The sequence below is a fragment of the Anolis sagrei genome, chromosome 2, assembly GCF_037176765.1.
Source record: "Anolis sagrei isolate rAnoSag1 chromosome 2, rAnoSag1.mat, whole genome shotgun sequence".
NCBI classification, from domain to species: Eukaryota; Metazoa; Chordata; class Lepidosauria; order Squamata; family Dactyloidae; genus Anolis; species Anolis sagrei.
The window spans coordinates 81,492,602-81,506,940 of NC_090022.1; positions in this window are offsets into that span (position 1 = coordinate 81,492,602).

Here is a 14,339-nt window from a genome sequence, read left to right on the forward strand (position 1 = left end):
CATTTGGTACAAGTATACAATAATTTTATATGGCAGTATAGAAGGGGCCCATATTATTCATGTTTGTATCTTAATCTTTTATATAACCTGTATCTTATTTACATTTACTAATAGATTTTGAAAAGTCTCTCTAGTAGATATAGAGCAGTGGTTCCCAGCCTGGGGCTTGTGGACCACCAGTGGTCCACAAGAATGAAAATATGGTCCACAACCTCACTATTAATACACCGCCGCCTCAAAACCATGCAACAACTTAAGTGACTGGTCTCATAAAACCCTCTTATAGTGTTGAGGCAATAGGGATGTCAGGAGGGGAGAGGCTAACTACTCATAAAAGATTACTACTACCTCATCATCTCTAGATTATTAAATATGGTTTTCTGTTGATGAGCAGATGGTGGCTACTGGATGGCATATGATCTGTATCAGAAAAAAGAGCTGATGCGGTCTATCCAATGCAATTATCTGAATCAGCACCCCAAGTAACCAAACCGAATCTAAAGTTGACCACAAACTGATTTCATAGAATCATAGAATCATAGAATCATAGAGTTGGAAGAGACCTCATGGGCCATCCAGTCCAACCCCCTGCCAAGAAGCAGGAATATTGCATTCAAATCACCCCTGACAAATGGCCATCCAGCCTCTGCTTAAAAGCTTCCAAAGAAGGAGCCTCCACCACACTCCGGGGCAGAGAGTTCCACTGCTGAACGGCTCTCACAGTGAGGAAGTTCTTCCTAATGTTCAGATGGAATCTCCTCTCTTGTAGTTTGAAGCCATTGTTCCGCGTCCTAGTCTCCAAGGAAGCAGAAAACAAGCTTGCTTGTTTGTAACCCTTTTGGTGCTAATGTTGGAGAGTGGTCCCTAGTCAAGTGGTCCCTGGTCAAAAAAAAAAAGGTTGGGAACTACTGATATAGAGAATAGCTTATTCTTTTCCAAAAGAGGGTTTTCTAATTTTAGGTTCAATGGGAAGAGATTCAGCTGTGTCTTCATTCAAAAAAGGGTAAGATGAGACAGACGTTCCTAGAACTTCCCATTCTCTTGCCATAAGCCTCTGCAGCACTTATGAAGGGACTTCCAGTCCATTACAACATTTGCTATATAGTGCAAAGAAACCTCTATTACCAGAGGAGCTGATTTTAAAATAAAATCTGTTGATGCTAAAGCTAGAATTGTGCATGCATTTTCAAGTGTTATAATGATCACCCAGGAACCTTCTCCTATGCATATCTTCTTAATGTTTGCTTGCTTTAAATGTCAGTCTATACCACCCAGGTAGTTACTGTTACTTCCAGAGGCTGTGTCTTCCAGCCATAAATTCTAGGGTTTAGGAAACCTTTTGCCATGTTCCCAAATTCATCTTCCATCAAGATACTCTAGGGTCTTCTGGAGCTCTGCAGATGAGGTTCCCTGTCTGCTTCTGGTAATGCTCCCTTAATCAAATACCTCTCCAGTTTTCTCCACTCTCCTCTAGCAATGGAATGGCCATTGGGGCAACTATCACACTGACATGGTGACTCCTGTGATGTGTGGCAGCTTTGAAGAAAAAGGAAACAGGAATCTCTGCAACTACAACAACAAAACATACACAATAAGTCAACAAAAAATCTCAACCCTATACATGCAGTCCCACACCCTATACATGCAGTTCAGAGAGAGGAACCTACCCATAGGTGTAGCAGAACTTTGAACGGTTACCCTTTCTGGATTATGATACTCAGAATATCCCAATGATCTTGATGGCTAAAGGATTCTGGGGCTTATTGTCCAAAAAAGCAATATTGTCAAGCTCTGAGTAGGTTGCTAGGCAGTGAGCTGTCCCAAAAGTGGAAATACCACAAAGAAAGAAAGAAAGAAAGAAAGAAAGAAAGAAAGAGCTGGTGGGTGAGAAGGGGAGGGAGAAAATCTGGCAGCAGGAGCTGGTTCTTATTAGGAAATCGGGTCCAGCATGAAAAGACTACAATCTGTTCTACTGAAGAAGAAAAAAAACCCAAACCATGACCAGCTTTAATCAAAATGCTGATGAAAAGAGAAGGATAACCTTGGGGCAAGATGCTCTTTTCACTTAGTTCTCCGAGCACAAAATGTGAAACCAATTTAAAAACTAACAGAGTTTTTCCCTTAAAAAAGGAATGTTTGACGACATCACAAGAAAGCTCTCATCCACCATGGTAAGCTACCTAAGCCATAGTTCTGTAGAAGTCTGTATGAGTAAAAATGTTGGCCACTCAGGGGGCTTTTGAAGGTCATTGATGAGATCCCCCCACTTTTCAAACTGGCAGCACAACTTTACACACTGTGTGTAGCCCTAATAAAATGCACAGCCATTTGTAATATGATGTAGATGAGAAGTGGCTGACATTAATTTTTGCAGTAACTAAGTAATAGCAAATAGCATTATGATTGCAAATTAATGAGGGATAACATCATTTTGCAGTGGTAACTTTTAGTTACTTTTTAAGTAATGAGGTATGCTTTCACTAGATGGAACAGAAGGAATATCATATGATTCAAGTACTGGTCTGTGCTGTGCCTTCTTATGGCATAGAACCATTGCTTATATATGTGAGTCACCTTATATATGTGAGTCACATGGGGTCAGAAGGGCGGGGTATAAATATGGTAAATAAATATATAATACTCTGTTTTGGATTTTGAGCTGGGCAAGGTGGGTGTGAATTGATGGTGATTTGTATAACAGGTCAGAGCCATGTAGCATTCAAGCTTTTATTTGAGAAACAGGAACATAAAGAACCACTTTTAACAATTGCAACTACAGAAGTAACTATCGTGCACATAAAACTGTAACTAGTTACTATTTAAAGTAACTTTCCAAACCCTATTCTTCTACTCTGAGAGACAAGAAGAATGAAATTAAAGTTTCATGCCACCTGAGAATATCCAGAGAATATCCAATATGTGTATATGTGACCATGTGTACATATTGTATATGCACAGACAAACACATGACCATACTCTGTCCCTAGTTGTGTCCCTAAACACTGATGTTATTTTTTTCCTTTTAAGGACCATGTTTTAATATTGGTGGTGATTTATTAGAGCCAACATGGTATAGTGGTTTGAGTGTTGGACTAGGATTTGGAGAGACCTTAGTCCAAATTAAAACTCAAACACAGAAACCAGCTGGATGATCTTGGGAAACCCATACACTTTCAGCCTAATAGGTAGTCAATAACAATACCTGTTATGAATAAGCCTTAAAATCCTGTGATATAGTCACCATAATCAATATGTCATGGTCAATTTGAAGGCATATAATAGCAAGTGATGTACTAATAGACAGCTGAAACATCACAGTGAAGCATACCTTCACTATATTTTTTGCAGTGAATGTAATATCAATCAACTTTAAAAATAAAATATGCCTTAAAGAGCAGTAAAACATTTACTTGACTATTTTTAACAACAAAATACTCAAATTGTAAAATGTTATTTCAGTGACAGAATACTGAGTAGTACAGTATTTGCCTGCCCATCTCCGAAATAATGAGACAACGCATAATATTTTTGGGTTAAATTATGGGCAACTTTATTTAATCTTACCTATTTAATTTTTTTGCCTTAACTTAAACTAACATGTGTCATGAACTTGGATACAAAGCCACAAAGGTATCCCAGCCGGGTATACCCCTCTGCTAACTGGGACAAAAAAACCTAGGTTCCCTGGTAACCATACCCGGGCAACCTCTAAGGGAAATGTGAAAAGCTTGTTGAGACCAGACTCTCCCATTTCTGGGTCATCTGATTTCACCTCACCGAATAACTTAACATTCAGGTGAGTGTTTTAGCAAATGGCCCACACTCCTTGTGTGAACAGAAACTTTTGTGTTTCCCTAGATATTTTCCACTAAGGCCTATTTATATAAAAACCCACCATACTATCTAGCCCCCAAACAGTATACGGTAGGCAAAAACCCTCCCAGAACATGAGAGGGGAAAAAATTCCTACCCGGTCCCAAAAGGCAACCAATAATTATACTGTTAATGGGCAGGTGTGGCGGGTCAACGTCCAGGTCCTGAATGAGGACCACAAGGCAGGCCAGCCCTTTGGCTAGCCATGCCCCCATTCTCTCCTTTGGGGGGGAGGGGGAAGCAAATTGTTAGGGAGAGAAATTCCCATATCTCTACAGTGTTATGATGACATACATACCAACCTGCCTATCTACAGATAGGAAAGTAGACAAATAGTCAGATACAGGGAAAGTATCCTATATACCAGGTATGAGCAAACTTTGGCCCTCCAGGTGTTTTGTACTAAAACTCCTGCAATTTCTAACAGCTGATAGGCAGTTTGGAACTGTGGGAGTTGAAGTCCAAAACACCTGGAGGGCCAAAGTTTACCCATGCCTGCTATATACTCATGTGTAATTCTCAACATTTTAGTTAAAAATGAACTCCAAAAACCCGTGACTGCTTCAGATTTTTCTGAATGCCTGGGTGGGGAAATGGTATCAGAACTATAAATGCTACTCTTTCTTCAAAGGAGTCAAAGCTACTCTTCCTTCACTTTTACAAAACAAAGGTAGAGAGTAGCCACATCAGAAAAACCTGGCAGTGAAGTGCTTTTGGCATCAATGTGCAGGGGATTTTGTCGCACTTCATTAAAAACAAGAGCACATGTATCTCGCACCACTGTGCTATCTTCACACTGCATTAATTACCAGTTTTTCCTTCTTAACATTCCGAAAAAATATTATATTTCGAATAAACTTTACCCATCTCATTTGAATAAATAATAACAATCTTGGTTCACAGGAAAGCCACTTTGTAAATCAGAGTCTAGAAAGGGATTACATTTTTGTAGCAGATGACAGACTCAAAGGGAGAATTTTCGCATTTACTGAGACTCTTGAAAAAATGAGTACCTCACTTCAAGCATTCACATATTTGCAGGGTATTTACAAGAACTAAAGTATATGCAAAATTTTAAAATACAAGTGGTTGGTGAGTGCAAATAAAAAAGCAGATAAACATCTGTAACTGGGGAAAAGTTGTAGAATTAAATGAATTATGTAAATAAATGTACCAAATGAAGGTACACTGTAAAATCTGTATTTCACATAATGTAGGAAGGAAACACAAGATCTTATAACTTGATAAGAAACATGGACAAGAAAGAAACGGGGGAGAGGTTGGATAAAACTCAACAGAATGGGTTCTGAGAATTGTTTACATCTTTAAAGTGGCAGTTATATACAGTGATTTTAACATATCCATTTTCAATGTGCTTTGACTTTTACGTAAAATATTAAAATATAGTAAGGATTGTGTGATGTAAGAAAGATACAATTATACTAAGCCAGGGATGTGTCTTATTTGACATATGATAACCCTCTCTATTTGAAGAAGTCTTCTATTTGATTTTTTCTTTTTTTAATTTCATTTTTATTGCATAAGTTTTTGATAGAGATACATAAAAGTTCGGGATTAAGACAATAATGGGAGGGTAGGGGAGAGAGAGGGGGAAAGGAACAAACCAAAAACTAACCAAAACAAAAATACCATCCAAGAGAATAGATAGATAGATAGATAGATAGATAGATAGATAGATGAATAATGAACCAGATTAGGGGAAGGGGGTTATGGGATAGGGGGAGGGGGTCGGCTATCTTCCGGTCCATTCCACAGGGAGTTTTTACAACCACTGTTGTAAAAGCACTTTGGGGGCTAAGAAAGGTGAGATAGAAAATACCGTAAATACCCAACAAAGCATAATGCAAATGGCACATTTAAGACACAAGTTAAGACAGAGGGATTTTACATATTTTTGAATATGCTTAGGCACTGCTTAGACACCCTTCTCAATGTCCTCGATACTTTAAAAACTGAGTTGTCACTCTGAGTACTGTACCTGAAAGCAAGCTAATAGAAGGCAACAGGAGCAATGAATTGCCCTGGTCTTAGTTGTTGTGTAATCCCATCTGTATCTATCATCTCTCTATATAGCCCTGTTACTTAATCTATCTATATCTACCAGCTTGCTGTCTGTAATTTTCTATCTTTCTCAGCATATTTCTATCAGTGGGAAACGATGGGCTTTCATGTCAAAATACAAAATGACTTGATAGATGCTGTATATCACTTCTTGGCACATACTGAAACTTAGGGCCAACAGGTGATGTATTACTGTGTATAACTTTAACACAACATTCAAAGAACAAAATAAGCCACACGAATGTGCATCCATAATGGAAAACCTGCCAGGTTACACTTAATTCTCTTTTTTCAAATGCTCGATTCTACCTTTCAACCCCAAACTTCTATTTCCCTACGAAACAGGATTGCTAGATTGAAAACTGGATACAGCCCCTGTATCTTTAATGACTGTGCGGGGAAGGGGGTTTGTAGCTGTTAAGCAACAGCTAACAAGCAGCACCAGTTGATATTTTTCCTTCTCTTGTGGTTGAGTGCCTTCATGTCATTTCCGACCTGAAGGCAACCCTATCACAGGGCTTTATTGGCAGGATTTGTTCATAGGAAGTTTGTCTTTACTTTCCGCTGAAGCTGAGAGAACCAATATGCTCAATGTCACCCAGTGGGTTTCCATTACTGAGTGTGGATTTGAACCCTAATTTTGAATGTTGTAGTCCAACATTCAAATCACTGCACCACAGTGGCACTGTTTCCTCTTCTGCCCATTCATTAAAAATATGTAAGATCACCCCCGTATTCTCTCTGGCCATCCAACTCAGAATGATTTCTTTCTCACAAGGGGATATAAAGAAATTTAGGATAGATAATTACTGAATGAAAAAATAGACAAGAAGAGATTGCACAACTTTTTCCAATCCCCTGAGCTTCTATTTAAGATTGCAACCCCACATCTGCTTCTCAATGGGGGAAACACAAAATTGGTGTAAAGTTACAAGCAACCGTTCATTAAGTATAAGTTAGTGTTGCCAATGGTTTGACCGAGCGCTTGGACTATTTGCATGAGTGTTATCTTAAATCACTCTTGCCTCATTACCAATAAGGGCTTGAAACATTGCATCTGTTCTCAGACATAAAGCTACCATAATGCTACTGTGATATACGTTTGAGTCATCTGTTTATGTCTTAATGGAATGGTTTGTATCTTCAGGCAATTGTGTTATTCTCCCCAAGAGCTTGATTGTTGAATTAAGGAGCAAACCTCATTAACCTTTGAATACACAAATCAATAGTTTGCAATATATTTAGGCAAATTTGTTTGCAGTAAATCTCATGAATACATGGTTGGGCTTTAATATCACATGCTCTGGAGGTTTTGCAGAATGTTGGGATGTTGTGGAAAAAGAAACAGAAAAAACACTGCTAAGTCTTATGTGGGCTAAAATATTGGGTTGCATTATAAAACTTGCAGGAAAATTGCATGGTTGCAACTGCTGTTCCGTTTCCAAGAGTTGGCAAGCAGACTCCTCTCAAAAAATACAGTCTCTGGATAATTACTCATTTCTTTAGGTTTTGCTTTCAACTTTTTGACCCTTTCATACTCTGCCAATGAGCAATATGCATACCACTTCCACTGCTTAGAAGGTAATTTACAAATAAATTATTCTAGTTTCAGTGCTCATAAAAGTAACAAGCTATAATTACAACTGTAATGTTTTTGGGGTTTTTTAAAGGTACATTATGAGCCATTCCCCCTCGTTACCAACACCCACAACACAGCCTGAAAGAGTGTGACTTGCCTAGGATCACCTACAACCTTATCATAAAGGCAGCCAGAATAGCCACAAATCATGGCAAATCTAAGAGTACCCAGCAAGGGGCATGGGGAACCCATCATTTTATGCCATGCATAGAATAGATCATAGAATCAAAGAATCAAAGAGTTGGAAGAGACCTCATGGGTCATCCAGTCCAACCCCCTGCCAAGAAGCAGGAATATTGCATTCAAATCACCCCTGACAAATGGCCATCCAGCCTCTGCTTAAAAGCTTCCAAAGAAGGAGCCTCCACCACACTCCGGGGCAGAGAGTTCCACTGCTGAATGGCTCTCACAGTCAGGAAGTTCTTCCTAATGTTCAGATGGAATCTCCTTTCTTGTAGTTTGAAGCCATTGTTCCGCGTCCTAGTCTCCAAGGAAGCAGAAAACAAGCTTGCTCCCTCCTCCCTGTGGCTTCCTCTCACATATTTATACATGGCTATCATATCTCCTCTCAGCCTTCTCTTCTTCAGGCTAAACATGCCCAGCTCCTTAGCCGCTCTTCATAGGGCTTGTTCTCCAGACCCTTGATCATTTTAGTCGCCCTCCTCTGGACACATTCCAGCTTCACCCAACTCACTTGAGTTCTCATCCCACAGGGGAAGCATAGATCACCCAGCTTCCCCCATTGTTGCTGGTGTAACACTGGAAGCCTCCCATGTTGCTGCTGCGGTGGCTTATGCAGGTTCCACTATAGTTTACTCATGGAGCCCTGCAGGAAGTTCCTCTACATCATGGAGATGGGAGCCAGTGGGCTCCATGGATAAACTATAACTGAACTAGTGTGTGCTGCCGAAGTAAGCCCTGTCTAATGAGGTAGCTAGTGAGGTTTAATTGCCAAAGAGGGATTCAAGCTCTGTTCCCTGGAACCCTAGAACAGCTACTTTATTTCCAATATAAATACAGCCCAACTGTTTCACTGTATGTCTGCTGCCTTGTAAATCAGACCGGTCTTCACTCATTCGGCAGACAATGCTGATGTGATTTGATTTTTACCAGTGAGATTTCTCATATTGTATGTCTGAAGTGGACTGGAAAAATCCTGTTTGCTTGATCTCTCCTTATGCCACAACTGTAAAAGAACTGCTAGTCTACCATTTGAGCAAGTTCATTAATATAACACTCTTCACCAAAATGGCCTCATCCAATCATCTGTGGAGCCTAAAATGTATTTTATTGCATACACTGATCCTTTTGAGAACAGGCCTTCTTTTGTGCTATCTAGCTTAAGAATGGCGCTTAGAATGTTATTGTTATAAATTACTTTTTGCAACCTCATTACTTGTTAACTTTATTACTTAAAGACCTGCCCATTAATCATGAAAGCATTATTTTGAGTTGCATTAAAAATCCAGTTAAGATACAAAATACACCGCAAATCTACACCAAACAACAGTTTGGAAAAGCAACTTACCTGTTATGCTAAAAGAATGTAACAATCTCACCAGTGTTTATGATATTTCCACAAAATAAAATCACTGCACCTTTCTTATCTTCCAGTAAGATTGTTAATGTGAAATGAATTGCTTCCCAGCTTTGCATAAGGATTCCTTGTTTATGAATGCTGGGTTTAAGCTAACCATTATATGCAAAGTTCCTCGTTCAGCAAAACTCCAGATTTCATGTTTGTTTTCTTTGGAAGTTCACCTGTGGATATAACCCAATTGCACTTTGTGAGTCTGATGAAATGATCTCATGGCCAGGTTTGTTTTAGAACCTTCCAACTACAGTATTGATTTCTCTTTAACAGCATGCATTGAGGCTCCTAGGTTCGATAATGCATTGGGGTTTTAAACCATTTCCCTGTTGCCCAGTTTGCTCTTGCAGAATTCTGGGAAACATAGTTTATGGTGGTGTCATGGGAATTCTCAGCCAGAGAGGCCCTCAACTTCCCTAAACTACATTTCCCAGAATTCTGCAGGAACAAACCAGGCAATTGAGAAACACAGACCTGTGCTTTAGAACAAATGTGATATCATGACAGGACAATGCTTCAGTTATCCATTAGAAAGAGGAGAGCCACAGTATCATTATACAAGTCTTCTTCACAGGGACCAGGAAATCCTCTCTGCTCTTCAGCCACTGGCAAAAGAGATTATATGAGCATTGTGCTATGTTAAACTGCACTTCTGGAGAACAGAGTTCAATTCTACAATTGGCCATGCAGACCCACTGGGGGACATTGGGTGCATCAGATGCTCTCAGCCCCAGGAAACCCACCGATTCCCCTTAAAATTGCCATATTTGGAAAGACAGGAGGACACACAACAATGATTCTGAAGGCATCATCTTGATATGTTTCTAGCACCTCCTCACTCTGCACACTGCACATCTCCAACCCGCAAGTGGAGGATTCTTGAATTTGCGGGGCTTTAAATTTATCAATACTTCACCACACAGTCACCCTCCTCAAATGTCTTAACTAAAGTTGATAACACAGTCATTCTTAATACTGCTGAACATTTTACATGGCATTCAAATGAAGTAGGAAGTCCAGGGACATCAAGTCTTAAACATAAGAGAAATCATATTTATTGTAAAACTATACAAAAGACTCAAAAAGATGCAAAAGAACATATGTGTTCATTCCCCCTGATGCCAAAAATGAATTTGGGAGGCCCTGCCTAGGCAGAGACCAGCCAGATCCAAAAGGAGAATCCGGAACACCTGGCAAGATGGCAAGCGCCAAAAAGATTTTTCCCTAATTTTCCCAAATAAAGTCTCACCAACTAGAAGGAAAACCACCAAAGCATTTATTTCATTCCAGCTGAAAAGGATGACGATTCCAGTGATCTGCCAACAAATCGACATGTCTGTTAGGCAGGTAAATACAGAATATATAGCTTTCAGATTCAAAGGTGTCCATGCCCACCCTCATCAGCTGGCCTCATTGCAATTGGCTGTGACATCAGCAAGCCAGGAGGAGACCCAATGAGGGCTCTGGCCCTGCTTTGGTCGCTTAGCCAATGAGGTGGGAGGGAGGTGGGCAACAGGGAAACAATTAAGAAATGTCCAGGTAACTGGATTACAAATGACCGTGTTTGTCAAATGGCTGGGTGATAGCTTTAGGCTCTCAAGCCTAGCCTGAGTTATTGTTTGATTCCTTGAATTAACATTCTTGTCTACCCCTGAGAGGCCATGTCCTTTGTCTCACTGTCCTGCAATATAGAGTTCATTGATGAAGGGATACTGGTTTTGGGAGATCAGGATGTGGCACAGCAGGGAGGTGGTGACAAATCCCTGGTTCCTCGCAGATGGAGAGATGTCATTTGTGTTGGGTGATCCAAAATGTCCACAGACTCCATCATTCCGGATGGCCTGGATATTAGCCCTACAAGATCCAGGCAGATAGAGTCATTTATTTATTGTCCATGCAAATGGGTCTGGTGAAGTCCTTTGTTACAGGATTATTAGCTCAGGAAGTTTGGAAACTCCAAGAGTCATGAGTTGCTGGTTTATGAAAAGGCAGCTTTGCTTCATATTATATAGACATACATACATGAATACATATAGGGAATGGGGCATGGGAGCATACACTGAGTTCATAAGGAAGGGGGGGGGGATCATGCAGGGTTGAAGGGAATCTCATGTCAGCCCCCCCCCCCCCCCCCCGCAGTCCATTCATAAAAACAGGAGGAGAGACAGGAGATTATGGGATAATTCCAGCCTGATGTCCTTGGCAAAACTATGAATTCCCTGATTCTGAACTATCTTTTACAGAGCCCTGGGGAGGGAGGGGGTCACCTCCGATTACACCCCCTCCCAGAAGCTCCTGAAGAAAAATATTTGCATGCCTGTCATTTCCTTTCTAAACATATGGAGGAAAAGCAGACAAACATTTCCCTGCTGTGGAAGACTGGTAAAAAGAAATGATTCCTGTTGAAGTGCTGGATGTGTCTAATTACTCAACTAAATAATATTTTGGTTCATGACTCCTCTGACAAGGAGTAAACCCCCACCTGGCAGGCATGAATTCCAGTTGTATTAAAATTTTGCAGGGAGACTTCTTGTTTCAGTAGAAAACAACTCCAAACCAAAGGACTGCAGTTATATTAGGTGTAGTTCTGCATACTCATTTAAACAAAGGGAAAAGCTCCAGTACCTGCTTAGTGATGCTTTCGTTATCACCAGCTTGGGAAAATAAAGGTTTTATCCAAAGAGAAAGTAGAACACAGGCAAAGTAAAAGCAGAGAAAAGCTATTTTCTTATATCACAGTTCCCAGTGGCCAGGGTATCTGAGAATTTTTTATAACTGAATTCCAAAGAAGCAACTTTTCAAATAACACTTCCCACATACATTTCTACTATACACTTCTACTATCTGTCATCTAACTTTCTATAAAAGTATTGCAACATTTTTTGTGTTACGTATATTTTTTTACTTATTTGCATAACTATACCTTTTAATTTTGGCAAAACAAATGTAGAATAATCAACATAACGAGCTTACAGTTAATGAAATAAAAAATAAATGATCCACATGTTTTCCAGTCCCTTTTTAGGCTGAAAAAGCCCCCCCCCCCAGCTTATACTTGAGTTAAGGTTATTTATTATTTTACTCTTATTATTAAATTTACATTATTTTACTCTATTATTTTTATTATTACATTTATTATTTTACTCTATTATTATTGGAAGGATACATAAGCACATTTACATTGAAGAAGGTTAGAATAATGGTTTTATCAGAGTTGGACAGTCTTATCTTAAATTACAGTTTTATGTAAATCTTCAAAAACATTTAACCCACTGATACCTCAATTAATGTAATTTTATTGGTATCTATTTTTATTTTGAAATTTACTAGTAGCTGCTGCATTTCCCACCCACAGCTTATACTCGAATCAATACATTTTCCCAGTGTTTTTGTGGTAAAATTAGGTGCCTCAGCTTATATTCAGGTTGGCTTATACTCAAGTATATATGGTAAATTCAATTAAGAAGTCATATGCATTAAATAACCTCGCTTGTAATCCTTAAGGTCCAGTTTTCCACACATGCATTGTAATGCATACATTCCCTGCACCTTAAAGTTTTTGTATTTTGTGAATAATGGGTTTGAATACAATTTGAAGTAGAAAAGCATGACCAAAAAAATGTTAATGCATAAAGCTAGAACTTGTCTGAGCTCATGGGTTTTTCCTCATTAATGACTTCTGCCATCTAGACCAAAATCTGATCTTATATCTTTACCACTTTTTCATTTGTGAAATGTTGGAGGGGGTGTTCCACATGAATGAAAGTTCAAGTCACTTCAATGAGACTTGCTTTCTCTTTATATGGGATTACAGCCTTAAGAGGGATCATGCTTCAATGAACACAGTGAGATTTTATTTCTCTGATTAAACATGCAAAGTACAATGCTAAAACAGCACTATCCTATTCACATTCACTAGGAAGAAAATCCTACAATTTTCAATGATGCTTATTCTCTGGTTAGTGTGTTTATGGATATAGTCTGAAAATTACAGTTGGGCTTCTGTCACACTCTTTATGCTCTGTGCGACTTTTGAGATAGGAAGTAAAGAATATGGAGTAGAGTTGGCATGTGCATTGATCTTCATCAAATGTTCATTTCATATCCGTATTATATATGTATGTATGAAAAAGCAGATTCAAGCATCAATGCCCTTCAGTACATTTTACCTTAATCTTTCACTCAGTGCCTTGGCTTCTCCTTTAACAAGTTAGAATTTTATTAAAATCTGGATAGATATGCTGGAGAAAGGGAGAACAGGAATTGGTGATGGGGAGAGATAACAGTATCTCTCTTACAGAGTAGAGAAGCTGTTTCAGTTACAGAAGGCAGAACAACATGACATGATGCTGGAAAGGGATCCTAAAAAAAAGGAAGATAGGTCATTCTGGAAGAAAAAAAATCAGTGGGATTGCAAAGTGTGAGAGACTGAAATGAAGGCACTGGGTAACAAAAACGCAAAGCTAAGAATCATAATGGTCAATGGAGGCAATAAAATGGATGGATGCATAAATCCCATGTATCCCCAAGGAGAGAACAATAAAAACAACACATGGCTCCAAAGACAACAAAGAAGATGAAAAATTGGCATTCAATGAGACCAGGAAGTGCTGGTCAGAGATATAAGGAACAATCAAAGGGGGATGTTTTCAGGAGCAGCAGGATTTTATATCTGAAGAATGGGAAATCAGACATTTCTTTCTTTCTCTCGGCAGTCCTTGGGACAAATTCAAATACCACTGAAACCATCACATTGTTTGCTAGAGCCTAATTTGAATATCTGTAAATTCCTCCTCTCCAATTCACTTTACGACATTGACTTGAACAGCCAGTCAGCCTACTCTCTCTCTCCTGCAACCTGATTTTTGTAACATCTTTCCTGATGTGCATACATACACACATATTTCTTTATATATTCCAAAGAAAAGTCTGTGTACATTTTAAAAAGGAATTTTGTGGCACCTTTAAGATTTTTTTTGTCATGTCAGGAGCGACTTGAGAAACTGCAAGTCACTTCTGGTGTGAGAGAATTGGCCATCTGCAAGGATGTTGCCCAGGGGACGCCCGGATGATTTGATGTTTTTATCATCCTTGTGGGAGGCTTCTCTCATGTCCCCGCATTAGGAGCTGGAGCTGATAGAGGAACCTCATCCG